A 16,564-nucleotide genomic window follows, 5' to 3' on the forward strand; every position below is an offset into this window, starting at 1 on the left:
ACCACAACCACACACAACACCACCCCACCCAACAACCAAACAACCACCCACAACATCACCACCACAACCACCCACACCACCCCTCCCTTCAACCATCTCCACCACCTCCTCCTCCCCCTCTCCTCCTCCTCTATCTTCTCCTCCTCTCCTCCTCCTTCTCCTTTCCCTCTTCCTCATCTCTCTTACTCCTCCTTTCACCTTTCTCTCCTCCATCCATTTCCATCACCTCCTCCTTCTTCTCTGACTCCTCATACACTTCGTCTTCTTTCTCCTTCTCCTCCCTCTTCTCCTCCTCATCTTTCCTCCTCCTCTGCATCATCATCGTCTCTTCTCCATCTCCTCCTCCTCTTCCTTTTCCTCCTCCATTTTTTCCTCCTATTCCTCCTCCTTCTCTTCCCCTACTTCTCCATCTTTTCCTCCTCCTATTCCTCCTTCTCCTCCCTTCTTCTCCTCCTCCTCCTCCTCATCCTCCTTTTCCTGCTCTTCCATCTCCGTTTTCTTCTTCTCCTCCCTCTCCTCCTCCTCCTCCTCATCTCTCCTCTTCTTCCTCCTCCTCATCTCTCCTACATCTCCTCCTCCTTCATCTCTTCCTCCTTTTATTCCTCCTCCTCTTCCTCCTCCTTCTCCCCCTCCTTCTCCTCTCCCCTACCACCTCCTCCTCCACATTCTCTTCCTCTTTCTCCTCCTCCTTTTCTCCTCCTTTTCCTCTTCCCCATCCTTTTTTCCCTCCTTCTCCTCCTCCATCTCCTCCTCCTTCTCCTCCCTCTCCTCCTCCTCATCTCTCCTCTTCCTTCTCATCATCAACATCATCATCTCTCCACCTACTCCTACTCCTCCTCCTTGTCTTTCTTTTTCATCTCCTTTCCTCCTCTTTTGTCTCCTCTCCTCCTCCATTTTCTTTTCCTCCTTTTTCCTCCTCCATCTCCTCCTCCACCTCTGTCTCTTTCCTCCTCTTCATCATCCCCCCCTCCTCTTCTGTAGTCTCCATGCTCTAGGACCTCCGATGCGGACTCCTTTGGCTCCCTGTCTCCGTCCCTCCCCGTGGCTAGCCCCTCACCTCTGTAGATCCCGTTGCACCTCCCCAGCTGCTGGTGTTCATCTGTGGCCTCCAGTAACCCTCCATGATCGGAGTCCTAATAGGTGATCGTGGAGTTCGTCAGACGGTTCTAATCAAGGGCTTGGAGTGCTTTAACTGTGGAGAAGGTGGAAGGTGTCAGAGAGAGCGCCCACACGGGTCTCAGCTGGGGGCATGCGCTTACCATTCTATACACAAGCCACCTTGTACTGGACTGTCACAGAAAGAGCACCCTGCCCAGAGACCACAGGGACATGTGTGATCACGGTGCTGAGACTGTCGTGCCCAGGTCTGCTTAGCACCGTGTCACCTCGAAAACCAGGAGAGACTTGAAAAGAAATATCCAGGACGTCGTCAGCAGGCATGGTTTTGATGTGCAGTGCCGGTGGGGTCAAGTGCCCTAATAAAAGGGTGAGAGGGTGGCCGGGGCAGGGAAAAGCCATGACAGATTCCAGCCAACATGGAAGGAACCACAACCAATAGCAGTAAAATTTATGATGGCCATGATCAGCAGAGCAGGGGACACCTGCAAACCCAGCAGTATCTCCCTGCACCGTGGAGACTAGCAGTCCTTCCTACCCCTGAAGGCACAGAGGCCAATTCAGGAGGGATGTGAGCTGCTGTCCTCCTTGGGGACATCTGCCTCTCATGTAGTTCAGATGTCAGGATATTCGTGCAAGGACATGTCACCTTACCTGTGAGGGCTTCCACGTCTCCAGGAAACCCTCACAGATGGAAGAGTCTGCAAGTTCTTGCTTCTCTCTAGCGTGTCCCCAAGCCCTGAAAGCAGAACCCTTTTCCTCCACGATGCTGAAAGCTAACGTTGTCTCTCTGCTTCCTGTAACCACTAAGGGTGACGCTGAATAACAGCTTCTCACAAAACTGAGTGCTAATGAAATGATTGGTTTTGTGCAAAATTAGACTATCACTGGGAAGAAATGAACAAACAAGTGACACGAGTGGGGTGTACTCTCCCCCGTTCTTGATCTTGACTTACCTACAAACCACTTCATCCCCTCTACGTTGTCTCTGTATAAACCATGGCGTCTTCTCCTGAGGAAGACTTTCAAGGTCACCAGTGGAGTGTGGACGTGCAGCTGGGACACAAAGAGGAGAAAGAGCCTGTCCTTGTTTGTGAAATAAGAAAACCACTGGAATTATGGATGGGAGATGATGGTGTCCACAGTGGACCTTGAATGTGCTGCGTCTGTGACCTGGGTTCACCTGCTGGGATTTCACTGTGAGGGGTCGCCTCAAGAACTCATGAGTGAGACCATGCAAGGAAGTTCACAGGTAAAATGATTAGATTATGAGAGGTGTGACCTAGAAGTGGATTAATCCACTTGGATGAACTCACTGGGTGGTGACTGTAGCACGTGGGGTGTGGCTGGAGGAGGGGATCCCTGGGCTGTGCCTTTGGGGTCTCTATCCTGTCCCTGGTGAGCAGAGCTCTCTCTGCTTCCTGGTGCCCTGTCCTGAGCTGCTCTCCTCCTCCAGGCCCTTCCGCCATTTTGTTCTGCTCCCCTTGGGCCAGAGCCATGGAGTCAGTAGGCCAACCATGGGCTGAACCTTGGAAACCATGAGCCCCAAATAAACTCTTCCTCCTCCAAATGTTCTTCTTGGGATCTTTGGTCACAGTGGCAATTTTGTCTGAGTAAAACAATATCCACGGTCAGTATACTACAGGAAGATATTTTGAGAGGGAGGGACGGGACACCCCACCCACCCACCCTGTGTTACAGAACATTGCCATCATTATTATTTTATTATTAGGTGCTGCTAATTTCTGACTTTCCCTAATTTATAAATTAAATATCTTCATAGGTATGTACACATAGGGAAATAACTATATATTGTAGTATATGTATGAATATTTATTTATTACTTATATATGAATGGTTGGGTACTCTCTCTGGGGTTTCAGGCATTCCCTGGGCCTTTGAAGGAGTCCCTGATGCACGACCACTACTTGGATACTTTCCAGTGCAACCCGGTAACTCAACACAGAGATCCGAGTGTGGAAACCAATTCGTACAAAGAAGTTGAACCTTTCCTTTTTCTTCTTCTTTTTTTTTTTTTTTAGCACCAGAGATGGAACCCAATGGTGCATCACCACTGAGTCCCTTCCCCAGTCCTTTTGATATTTTATTTACAGACAGAGTCTCACTGAGTCTCTTACAGCCTCTCTCAGTTGCTGAGGCTGGCCTCCCACTTGCCATCCTCCTGCCTCAGCCTCCCCAGCTGCTAGGATGACAGACGTGGGCAAAGTGACTCCATAAAGAAATCCTTCAGCATATAAAATGTGGAATACTATGTAGCCATGAAGAAGGATAGCTTCCTTTCATTTGTGAATGAAGTGTGAGTTTGGACCTTTTCAATTCACCTGCTGCTATGGGACCCCAGGGTAGCTCACGGCTCAGAAACTGCCCCCCTCACCCGGATCGTGAGGGTCCCCACCTTTGAATGTAGGCCGTGGCTTCCTTCAGCATCCATCTGGTGGTGCTCCCCACATCCATGGGCTGCTCGGTGACCTGGTGGTTCCGAATGAGCACACAGTTTTCCAGAGTCGCAGGAACCCACAGCTGGAGAACCACGTGGTGAAGACGAGGCTGGCCATGCGCCCGACTGCGGTCTAGGGATCCAAGAGGAGGCCACTGAGTTTGGCAGCCGTGAGCATCAGGATGCCCAGAGCCAGGATTCAGGTGTAGCGGCTGAACCGGACAGCCACTGTGACCCCCAGCTCTTGGGGCCTGTTAGGGTCACAGTTGTTGATCAGGGTGAAGGGCAGTCCATAGAAATAGTGGAAGCTGTGGTTCAGCTGGTGGTGGCAGTGGTCACCGCGGGACTCGCAGCTCACACCCTGGTGCCACTTTCCTGCAAGTGGGGGTGGGTTGTCAGCCACACAAAGGGTGCACGCTGTTGCCTGGGACAAAGAACCCCAGGGCCATTTGGATGTGGTCAGGGGAAAGAAAACCTCCAAAGAGCAGATCCTGAATCAGCAGAGGCCATGAGTGACCTCAACCAAGACTTGCTTTTGGTTTTGGGTACCAGGGATTGAACTCAGGGCCACTCGACCCCCGAGCCCCATCCCCGACCCTTTTTGTGTTTTATTTAGAGACAGCGTCTTGCTGAGTTACTTGGGGCCTCTCTAAACTGCTGAGGTGAGCCTCTAACTTGCAGTCCTCCTGCCTCAGCCTCCCAAGCTACTGGAATTACAGGTGGTGGAGCCAGCCTCTGAAGAGCTTTCTGATTCCTTGGAGCTGAAGAAGATAGACAGGATCATAGAAGGAAAGAAGGTAAAATATATATCAACTAACCCCAAACGTCTGCAATGAGGAGAACTTCTGAACTGAAAACCATCTGAGAGGGCCGGAGTGGAGCCAGATACCAACTCAGGAAGCAGAAAAGGATGAAAGTTTTTTTTTCCTCCAGACGAAATTGGTCCCTTGACAATTGGATGGGAGGGGAATCAGGTGTTCGAATACTTATGAGGCTGATGGCATAGCCTTGCTCCTTTGGGATTTTTGCAAAAGTGGTTTCATTGGCAGGAAGCCCTCGTGAGCATGCGTTCCAGTAGAGGACCAGGTACTCATCGTTGTCCATTCCTGCGCAGCTAGAATGGCAATGGGGTCCAGGCTGCAGCCGGGAGCTGCTGTCCAGGGTCCCGGCGACACCCACCTGATTGGAGTGGCTCTTCTCGGGGTGCAGAGCGGGGGGGGGGGCGCCAGGTGCTGGGTGAGTCTCATGCCCTCCTCCACCAGCCGGTCGATATTGGGGGTCCTGAGAAAATCAGATGAATGTCCCTGTAAAGTAGGCAACTTGGGAGGCCATAGGAGAAGGATCCTGAATTTGCTACGAGGATAGGAAACTTAATGTAATGCTCCCTCAAAATAAATAATAATAATAATAATAATAATAATAATAAATAAATAAGGCACTGTGATGCCGTCTAATTGTCAAATGTTTGCCAAGCACATGAGGCTTTGGTTAAGTCTTTTGTATCTCAACTAAATAATACTAAAATAGAATTACCTTGTGATTCAGGTATCCCACTTGGGAGTATGTAATGAACAAGAATGAAACGTTCATCTGATACCTGGATGCCCATGTTTATTGAGGCACATCCCAATTGAAAAAATATAGAATCACCTAGGAATTCTGGGGCAGATGGATAAAGAAAATATGGCATATATGTATGCATACATCCATAAAAATCAAATCCTGCCACCTGCAACCAATTGGGTGAAATTGGAGGGTAGAGTGGTAAAATGAAACAAAACCAGATACATAAATACAAACACTGCATGCTTTCCCTCATGTGGGGGAGGCTAAACCTGAATTTAGGTTGGTGATTTTTAAAGGTTAAAGAGTGAAGGTGGGAAATGAGAAAGGGATTTCATCAGTGGATGTGTATATACCCTTTATTGTGTATATATAGTACATTTTCATCAAAGCTATTTTTAAAATGTTACTGTAATCAGTACTGAGTCACACTTACAAAATGATTAAATGGAATAATATTCCAGGCATGGTTGTGGATGCCTGTAGTACCAGCAACTCAGGGGACTGAGGAAGGAGAATTGACAATTTGAGGTCACCCTTGGGAATACAGCAAGATATTGTCTCAAAACCAAAGAAAAAATGAACTGGGGATAAATCTCAGTGGTAGAGTGTTTCTAGATTCAAATTCATTACTGCAAAAAGAAATAAGTAAATGGAATAAAATTTAGAAATAGATCCTTATATTTATGGTCGATTATTTTACAAGGAGAATTCCAAGACATTATAGGAAAAATGCTTTCAAATCATCTGGAACAACTACCCATATAAAACTGGGAACATGATCTCAAACACTATCTCACACTTTACACAATTAATTTTAAATGGAAGAAAAGTGTAAATATGAAAATTGGGACTACAAGATTCTTGGCAGAAAACATGTAAAAATCTCATAACCCTGCATTGAACAACAGATTCTTAGAAAAGACAAATTTTCTTTGTTTCTTTTTGGTACCAGGGATTGAACACAGGGGAACTTAACTACTGAGCAACATTCCCAGCCCTTTTAAAAATTTTACTTAGAGACCAATTGCTAAGTCTGGCTTTGAACATGTGATCCTCCTGCCTCAGTCTCCCAAACTGCTAGGATTATAGGCATGTGCCAAAAGACACTGGTTATAATGCCACATATTTAGAAAGTATCTACAGGATTTTAGATATGAGGTTTATGATGTGGCATCATAAATTTTGTGAAGGGTAAAGAAAAATATATTTATAATTTAGCCAATATGTTTTTTAAACTATAGACTTCATGTAGACTTCCATATATACTATTTGAAATTTCACTGTCCCCAGTGGGGACTTCTATCTGAAAAACTCCAGCTACATTTACCTTGTATAAGTCAAACCTGGACATCCATTTTTCTTAATCTATAGACTTAAATAAAATTGAAATTTCTCAAGAGTAAAGATTATTCCTCTGGAGCCAAATGATCCATAGCATTGTGTGGAATCATATTAGCTGAAGGGCTTTAAAAGAAATATTATTAACTAATTAACTTCTGACCAAAAATAACATCTGTATACTTGTCGCTTCTTCATGTAGTCATGAATGCATTGTTGAGTCACAAAAAAGAGAAATATAATAATTTTGTGGGCATATTTTAGCAAGTTATGAATTATCATGAAAATGGTTCTCATTTTCACTGAACCCACAGAAGTACCAACAGAGTCAAGATTAAGCCTATTACATTCAGAAATGTCTTTGTTCTGTTAATAATTATTTGTTGGTACAGAAAAGTGAACTCTGGGGAGCTTTACCCCTGAGCTACATCTCCAGTGCATTTGTTCATTTTTAAATTTTATTTTTTTTATTAGTGAATTTCAGTTACACATAACATTAAGGTTTATTTTGACATGAAATCATACCACTTTTAAATGGGGATTATTCTATCGAAGTGGTGTGATTAAAATAAATACAAATATTATATACCAATAACCACATCCAAAATAATGAAAATTTCCTCAACTGTTTTTATGACTTTTATGCTTCTAGCTATTACACAAAAAACTTTGATTTTTTTTTAATTTTACTTTTGTACATGATGTGAGGTACATATCCAAATACATTTTTTCTTCTTGTGGATATCTACTCATCTCAGGGGCATTTTTGCTTTAGCTTTTACTCTTGAAAAATATAAGTATTGTGTGTGTGTGTGTGTGTGTGTGTGTGTGTCTGTCTGTCTGTCTGTGTATGTGTGTGTGTGTGTGTAATCCCTCTGAACACCAGTTACAAATTGCTGCCCATGCAGGTCAGGCAAATTGCTGCCCACACAGTTACAAACTGCCACCCCCGACCTGCAAAGTCAGCTGAACTTAAGGGCACTCATGTGAATTTCCAGGGACTCCAAATAAAACATAGACACACTTTACTTTTACACGAGCTTCAGGACTTCTTCTCTGCTCTTGGCCTCAGGCCCCCCAAAAGGGAGGGCAAGAGTAAGTCACGAGAGGCTGGTGAGAAAGTGACCACATTCAGAAGAGAGCTTTCATTGGAGGACTCTTGTTCTTAGAAAGTTCTATACAAAAATAGGCAGAGAAGCAGGGTTACAAGGACCATGAGGGTAAGTCAATCCTCATGAATAATGAGTACATCTGAATACCCCCCTCTCTATCTGAGCTGGGACAATGCCCAAGTCACCACAAATGTAGTGACTGGTCAGAGCCTCCTGCTTCAGGACTGGAAGGCGTGGGTCACTCAGAAGAGCTTCCCACATATCCGTTCTTCTTTCTTTGAAAAAGCAGGTGATGGGTCATTATTTTGAGTCCCTGAATTCTTCTTCTAGGGGCACAACATCCTACAATTACAACACAAGAGAGAATAAATAGCAATGAGAACAATACAAGGATATACCATGCAGAGTATTTAAGAATGTTTCCAGGGTTAAAGCTGTTTAATTCTTTAAGTATTTGATCAGCTTAAAAAGTAGGATCTGAAAAATCAATCTTACATTTTTGTATCTTGAATCTGATGATGCAGCTCCAAAAGATCCAAGCATTCTTCTGCCAAATATCCAACAAATGGTTTTGAAGCTTCTTCCAATACCACTAAGAAGCATTGCATTTGGCAGCAGTAACACACACATACTTATAGCTAGCATGACATTTAAGTCTTTCCTTGAATTTCAAAGTGGAAAGTTTATTATCTATATTCATGACAGCAGTCTCTAAGGCATTTAGCTTGGTCTCATTCCTTTCATCAACATTTATTTGATTGTGAAGAGCCTTGGAAGTATTCTGAGACAAATAATTAAGAAAATTTGCATGTTGAATATTTGAGATATGGCCACCAAAGCTGTCACCATGGAAGCAATAAAAGAAACCAAGGGAACAACTCTCACTATTATGAGTCCAAGAGCATGCTTAGGTCTCGCTAGCTGGGCGTGTATTTGTTGTAAGACTTGAAAAGCAGCATCACCCTACCATGGCTCTGAAATATTTCCTGGTAATAAGACAAAGGAGGGCTGATGAAGTGTCAATGTTCCTTTTACTCTATTATTTCTGATGAAACAATTAATTAAATTACATTTATGTCATATAACAAGATATCTATCATCTTCCCTTTTAACTTGTACATTTCCTGTAATTAAAACATAAGAAGATCGAACATAGGCCAATAAGCTGTAGCAAGAATCTTCCTGTTACAGTTCTTGCCTACAAAGTCTGGTAAAGCTTTGTCAGTAAAATGTAAGAATTCTGAGGCAGCAATTAAGTGCCAAACATCTTTCTGAATGCCCCCTTCCCTGAAGGTCATGATGCTACTGAAAAATCTTCCAGGATTCATGGCATTACCCTTGCATAACTGCCTTTTGTCAATTTTAGGAGACCAGTCCAAAATATACCCACCATTTCTACACACCTTATGCTGTACTTGAAAAGTACAAATAAAATTTAAAGTTTCTAGTATTAATGATAAAAATGAAAAATAGATGGAGGGTGCCAGACCTCTAGACTCTGGAGTATAAGCAATTAAAAGCAGACTTATGTGCAATTTTGCCTTGAGCATAGCGGTAGGATTATGATGTCTATCCCCCCCCCATTGGTAGAGGGTACTATGAGAATAGGAGCACAAATCATAGATTTTATATATATTTCAATACAGCCCATCAACAAACTTAACATTAAATTTAAAAGAAAAATTGAATCTCTATTGTTTATGTCAAGCCCTAGCTACCAGAGATACAGGGATCCTGAAGGATGAGTGGCTTAGGTGAAAGAGGAGACAGGACTATAGTTGCAAGTTATGAGCAGCCTTCAGAAGTACCTGCTGCCCCTAGAGGGGCCTTTATTTTTATACATTTTTTACAAGTGTTTCTTTCATATAGTTAATGGATAGCTTCGAAGCTCAAAATCTCTTTGATTTACATAATTTTTAAGAGTTACAATATTTTCAGACATATATTTATTACCTAAGATATTGAGTACATTGTTTAAAATATTTTCCTATAACCTTTGCCAATCACGATTAAGATTTACATTTTCACCTCAATCAATAGGTGCTAGACTACACAACTTGACTACATGTATCTTGACCTATTATTAACTTTTAACTTTAAAGCATACATATAATTATATCATTAACCTTTAACTTTAAAGCATACCTATGATTATTGGTAAGATTTCTTACTTCTAAAGTCCCAATAAAACACTTAAAGAAGTTATAACCTATTACTTAAAAGCATTTTTCTGAAGTGCTTCTAAAATGTATGTATATTAATTTTATGTTATTCTATTTTTAATTTCAAAGGTAATTTTCTTTTTCATATGACCTATTTAACTGCTTTCTTTAAGAGTTTCTTTGATACTTTTTCAAGATACAACTGTTCTTATGTCTTTGTAATCTTTAACAAAAGAGCAGGATCTTCAACACAACCCATTTACCATTAATATTAACAATGTGTTTCCCATTTTCATCATGAATTCCTGTGTAAGGCAAAGGAGGGCCTGTTAGTGGTTGGAAATGTATTTTGCACAGATTGTAGATTTAGAATGTGGGGCTTAGTGCAAATTGTTATGTTTTTCTCAAGAACCTTGAGATTTGTAATATTTTCCTCAAAAATTTTTGAGGAATAACACTATTGTTTGTATTCTGAGAGATATCAAAACACATCTCCAGGCATGTCTTAAGTGTATCTTTAGACTCATTTTGGGAAATTTCCTGCCATTGCTGTCAACATGTACTTTTATTATTGATTGATATATACCCTATTATCCATATCATGAGTATCATAAACAATAGATTTAACCTTCCCCATAGTTTCAGTTTCCAGATGGTGTAGCTCTGCCACAGCATACCCCATGCTGTCACCCTATCAGACAGAGGGTGCAGGAACAACTTAACTACACTATCTATAATACACCAGCTCTTTTCCATATGACTTCTGTGGAACTTGTGATTGAATCTTGAGTTCCAGCCTATAGTGGGTCAATTAATTGTCACAAGATAACAAGTCATTCTAGAACTTATTGGCTCACTCGACCCCTGAGCCAAATCCCCAGCAGTATTTTGTATTTCATTTAAAGAAAGAGGTTTCACTGATTTCCTTAGCACTTCTCCCTTGCTGAAGCTGGCATGGAACTCATGATCCTTCTGCTTCAGCCTTCCAGGACCCTGGAATTACAGGAGTGCACCACTGCACTCAGCTCTGTTCACAATTTTAATGCCAGCATTCCCTCTTTGCCTTATCAACTATTTTATGCTATATTTCAAAGGATGCAGTATTTCTAATTTTTCCTCCAAGAACTGGATGACAGTTTATAGATTTTGATTTCTCTTTGTGAGCATTTCACATGAGAAAAAAGCAGACACAATGAGTTTATTAGAAGTGATGTGAAGGAAGATAAAGGTGACACTTTAAAGAGAGAGAATGTGTCCACTCTGTAAAGAGAAGAGCATGGCTCTCTTTCTCTCCATTTTTATTAGAAATCTAAAAAAAAGATTCTAAAGAATCCTGCCCAGGTACACTTCTTGACTTTGGACTGACAGCAGGATAATATCAAACTCTCAAGTATCTACTGCCATGAAAACTTTAGGTTAATTAGCCTTAGGTTCATGATTTATAATTGAATTCTTAATCATAATCTCTTGCAGATTTTATGGTTAGTAGGAATTATCTTTATTTCCCTGAGTTCCAGAATCTGGTCTTTAACAAGATCACAAAAGTCTCCCCTTTAGTGTAACTTGCATTCCTCTTACAAACATTATTTTGAAACTGCATTTCTCCTGCAGGTAATAGTTTGTTAAAGAATGTAACACATCCTGTCCAGTTAATCCAGAAAGGGTGCAAGTAAATTGCTTCTTGGAAGATAAAGCATAGGGTCAATGTGTTGAGCCTATTTATTTATTTATTGTTTTGTGTGTTGAAATCAGAGCTAGTCGACCAGTGAGCTACATCACCAGCTCCTTTTTTATATTTTATTTACAGACAAGATCTCATTGATTTGCTTAGTGCCTGGCTGATAAGTTGCTGAGACTGGCTCTAAATTCATGATTCTCCTGTATCACCCTCCCAAGCTGCTGGGAATACAGGTATGTGGCACCATGCCCAACCTACCATTTACCTTAAAGGTACTTCAGTTCTTTTACCAGGTTCTGTGAAAAATACTACAATGAAAATATAGTCTTTTCTATGATCTAATGACGCCAATTTTTTAGATACATACCCAGAATTACTACTACTGAATCATATGACAATTTTATTTTAACTTATTGAAGAACCTTAATACCATTTTCAAAAATAGCTTTACTCAATTTATATTCTCACCAGCATTTCTACAAGTGAATCTTTATATCCATGCTCATATGCTCTGGATTACCTACTAACTTTCAGATTTTTGTTTTTTACTTCTAAATATTTTACTTATTTATTTACTAGTCATATAGACAAATAACTTTTATTTTATTTGTTTTTATATGGTTCTGATGCTTGAACACAGTGCCTCCCATGTGCTAGGGAAGCACTCTATAACTGAGCCAGAACCCCAGCCCCTTCCTTTCAGATTTTTATCATAGGCATTCTGACAAGACTGCTTTGGGTGAAGAAAAGTTTTCATTTGACTGATGAATTAAATTTCTGAGGCAAGTGTGTTATATTCCAGGCTGTCAAGTAGCTAGAAGAAGAGTGTACTGTATTTTCTGTGGTGAAAGAGGAATATGTGGTTTCTAACACATTTTTAACACTACTGCTGCAAATTTTAGTTTTGGGAAGTAGTTACAAACAATGCAAATCCAACTATTTGTAATGTCTGAATATTTGCACATGCTCAGTCTCTGTTGCTTATAGAAATTTAATGTTTAGGATATACTCCCTGGAACAGAAGTCACTAATTTTAGATGCTCAGTACATGGAGAAACTACTTCTGAAAACAACTGGAAGGCCTGGAATTATTACTGGGATGAACAACGGTAGGTCAGGGCTCAGAAAGTGCTCAAATATTCTTGAATCTATCGGTAGTTTGTTTAATTTTCCCCTTTGGTAGCTATAATTGAGTTGCGAGAGAAGCAATTCTTCCACCAACAGAAGTTAGCAAAACCACTGGAACTCAGGCCTAGTGCAGATGACTAGAAACTTTCTCTAGAAACTTCCAGATGACTGGGAGCAAAAAGTAACAATCAGCATTTTGAAGATCATTCTCAGAAAACACCATAAAGAGTAGCAGAAATATCTGAGGGGTTCACAACTCGGAATTCATTTTTTAATTTGTTGATCATTTTATTATGGAGTCACTAGAGTTCCTTTTATAGTCTGAATACTATGAAATAATTAAATATGTAATGTAAAATATTTTCTCCTGCTCAGCAACTTGTTGTTTTAAAAAATATTTTCACATGTATGACCTCCTCAGCAGCCACATGAATGTTTATAGCAGCTCAACTTGCAATAGCTAGATTATGGACCAACCTAGGTGGTTCTCGAAAGATGAATGTTTAAAGAAAATGTGGTATATATAATCAATGGAATATTAGTCAGGTTGAAAGTAGGCTAAAATTATGGCATTTTCTAGTAAATGGTTGGAGTTGGAGAATATCATGCTAGTGAAATAAGCCAGTTTCACAAAATCAAAGACAAATGTTTTCTCTATTAAGCTGATGCTAATTCAGGAGGGAGGGCGCATTGGGGCAGAATCGCTTTATCTTACATTAGGTTGAGGGAAGTGATGGGAGGGAGGGAAGAGGGATGTGGCAATAAGAAAGATAGTAGTAGATTGAAACAGACATCATTACTGATGTATATATATTTGACTATATGACTAATATGATTCTGCAACACGTACACTCAGAAAAATGAGAAATGATGACCCATCCAAGTATGATATACCAAAGTGTGTATATATATATATATATATATATATATATATATATATATGCATTCTACTGTCATGGGGATGAAAGAGGGTCTGGGGATGTGGCTAAGTGGTTAAGAACCCCTTGTACTAAAGGGAGTGAGAGAGAAAATAGGAAGACAAATCAGAAGGCAGGATGGATCCACACATTTCCAACAAGTTTTCCATAACTCCTGCCCTCATTACCAAGTACTTAGGGTCTGTTGATATTGGTACATCTGTGAAAATTTGAAAAAAATATTTTTTCTTATGATCTGGAGACATAAAAATGGACTTGCAAATTTCTACCAGGCCTGGTAGAATGGGTTGCAAACAGTAGTCCCATCCCATAGAATTCCAAAGTTATTACTTTAATTGAACCACTTCAGCTGAGTTCCCAGCAAATGTGACTGCCATTGGGGTAAAGGTTCAGAGACTGCATTGCTCCATTTTTAGATGAGTGTGAGGTCAGCCTGGCCAACCGAGTCCACCACTGTCTCAAGAAAGAGAAAAGAGGGGGAGCCTTGGTGAGTGTGTAGGTCAGTGGTAAAACAGCCTTGAGTTCAATCCCCTGTGGAGACCAGTGACAGTGATTGGGAAACAAGTGTCTGAGATGGAGGTCTCTAATGAGGTAATGGCAGTGGCATGCTTGGTGACTGGAAAAGTTTCTATGCAAAAGTATAGGATGCCTGGTTGCTATGGCAATGCTCTCCATTAGGGAGACTCTGTTGTGGGAGACCTTTCAGCTTTGACCTTATTCTCAGGCACAAAGTTCCTTGCTAAGTCAACCACATGGTTCACCAGTACCACTGTTTTAAAGGAAGCTTTAAAATAACTTTAAAGGATGAACTTTCTTGAGAGCTGCAGGGTGCTCTTAACATTGCACATTCCAACTATAGAATGTAACTCAGGAAATACCTGCATACTGTTGCTAACTGTGTAACTTTCATAAATACAAAGAATAATGCTTACATAGTCTTTAATATGATCAATGAAAGATACACAATAAAGATTGCTGGTGTAATTCTTTTTTTCTTTTTTTTAGAGAGATAATTTTTTAATATTTGTTCATTTATATTTTTAATTTTTGGTGGACACATCTTGTATTTTATTTATATGTAGTGCTGAAGATCAAACCTAGTGCCGCACACACGCCAAGTGAGCACGCTACCACTTGAGCCACATCCCAGCCCTCCTGGTATAATTCTTTAGACCTGCTGCTCCATCATAGATCAGTGCTCCACCTGATCCCAGATGTTGTATCTTCTGTGTGTGTGACTCTTTATTTCTTCCAATGTCCCATCAAACCCTGCCAGAACCCGCTAGTTTGGCCACACTTGTCACAGCAATCCCCAGTAGCAAAAATAAATAAATAAAACCCATCAATCTCTAATTAAATCACTTCATATGTTTTTTGATATGTTAAAATAAGGTATATGGAAACTAAAAATTCCTATAAAATCTGATGTACTTCTCAGAATATTTAATAGTCTAACATTTTCTAATTCATTAAATATGAAAAAAATCAGATTTCTATCTGAGCATCCTGAAATGTTTAAACATAGTCACTGATAATCACAGAGGAAAAAATAAAATACCAACTACAGAAATACAGATATTCTCTATCTCAACATTTGCCTTGGGTAGATCACTGCTACTTTGATGATCTGGTCCTGTCTGTAAGCATCCATACCCAATTCCAAATATAATGAAAGTTACTACTCCTATCTCATCAAAAACTGGTATATATTTTGGCCTCAGAATTGGCTAATATTTTGTTTTCTCTATTTCAATAGCATTCTAATGCAAATTGCCCTTATCACTAACAGGACCAAATAAATTTTAAGACTACTCATCAGCTTTTCACAAATGACCTGAGCAGAGACTCACAGCATCACGTTTTTTGCAGGAGCACATCGTAAATTGCTGAATCCTCCGCCAAGGTTGCTTGACATTCCTTAAAGACAGGAAAATCTGACACCTTTTAGACTGCAATGGACCAGGTGGTAACATGTTCTTCACTTATCAGTTTCATTTGAGCTCCCCAATGACATCATCTATAAATCAGAGACCTCCATATGGAATTCCTCCACCAAAAGGCTCTGAAAAGACAGGCACGTTTAGCACCTTCAGAGACCCCTGCAAAATAGAAGCTTTCACAAACTCTTTATGATAAGGACATTATGGCCACTTGTGTTGACTACCAATTACAGAGGGTTCCCAGAGCAGGAAGCTGCTCCTCATTGACCTTGCTATATTATTACTTTTTAAAACCATACACTTGATTTTTATTGAATTGGTGAATTTTACAGAGTTCCTGAATTAATAAACCATGCCTGAGAATCCAAAGAAGAAAACAATATAATGGACAAGCCCATCTACCCATCATACGGTTTATTAAAACTTGGTTTCTAATGCATTTTTCTTGGGGATACTGGAAACTGAACTCGGTGGCACTCAACCACTCAGCCACCTCCCAGTCTTCTTTTTTATTTATTATTTGAGTTACTTCTTAGAGACAGGGTCTCACTGAGTTCTTTACTCCTTGTTATTCAGGGAGGCCACCTTTCAAATCACAACACTTGGGCTAAGGTTGTGGCTCAGTGGTTGACAATGTGCCTACCATGTGGGAGGCACTGGGTTTGATTCTTAGGAAAAAATTAATATATATATAATTTTTTAAAAAAATGAAAAGATGGGCTGGGGATGTGGCTCAAATAGTAGCGTGCTCACCTGGCATGCATGGGGTGCTGGGTTCAATCCTCAGCACCACATAAAAATAAAATAAAGATGGTGTGTCCACTGAAAACTAAAAAATAAATATTAAAACATTCTTTCTCTTTAAAAAAAGTGAAAAAAAGTCACAATCCTCCTGCCTCAGAATCTTGAGCCACTGGTATTTCAGGTGTATGCCACAGCACCTGGGGATTCTCAAGAATTTTGAGAATTTCAGAGTCTTTCATAAAATTTGAACAATACTGGAATCTAAGCCTGCTGCAAGTCTTTAAAACTTCTAGTAAACTGTACCATTAAATAAACCTCTCCATGTTTATCTCAGTTTGTTCCACATAAGCATCACACTACAAAAGTTTGTGAGAAAATGCATAC

At 40.4% G+C, this 16,564-nt stretch overlaps 1 pseudogene; it reads right to left on the reverse strand.

Annotated features, from left to right (window-relative positions):
• The window catches only part of LOC144250621 (arylsulfatase D-like), a 7,255-nt pseudogene extending 2,072 nt beyond the window's left edge, over positions 1-5,183 (reverse strand).
• Between the last annotated feature and the right edge of the window lie 11,381 nt (positions 5,184-16,564).

The sequence above is a fragment of the Urocitellus parryii genome, chromosome 16 (assembly GCF_045843805.1).
Source record: "Urocitellus parryii isolate mUroPar1 chromosome 16, mUroPar1.hap1, whole genome shotgun sequence".
In the NCBI taxonomy this organism is placed as follows: Eukaryota; Metazoa; Chordata; class Mammalia; order Rodentia; family Sciuridae; genus Urocitellus; species Urocitellus parryii.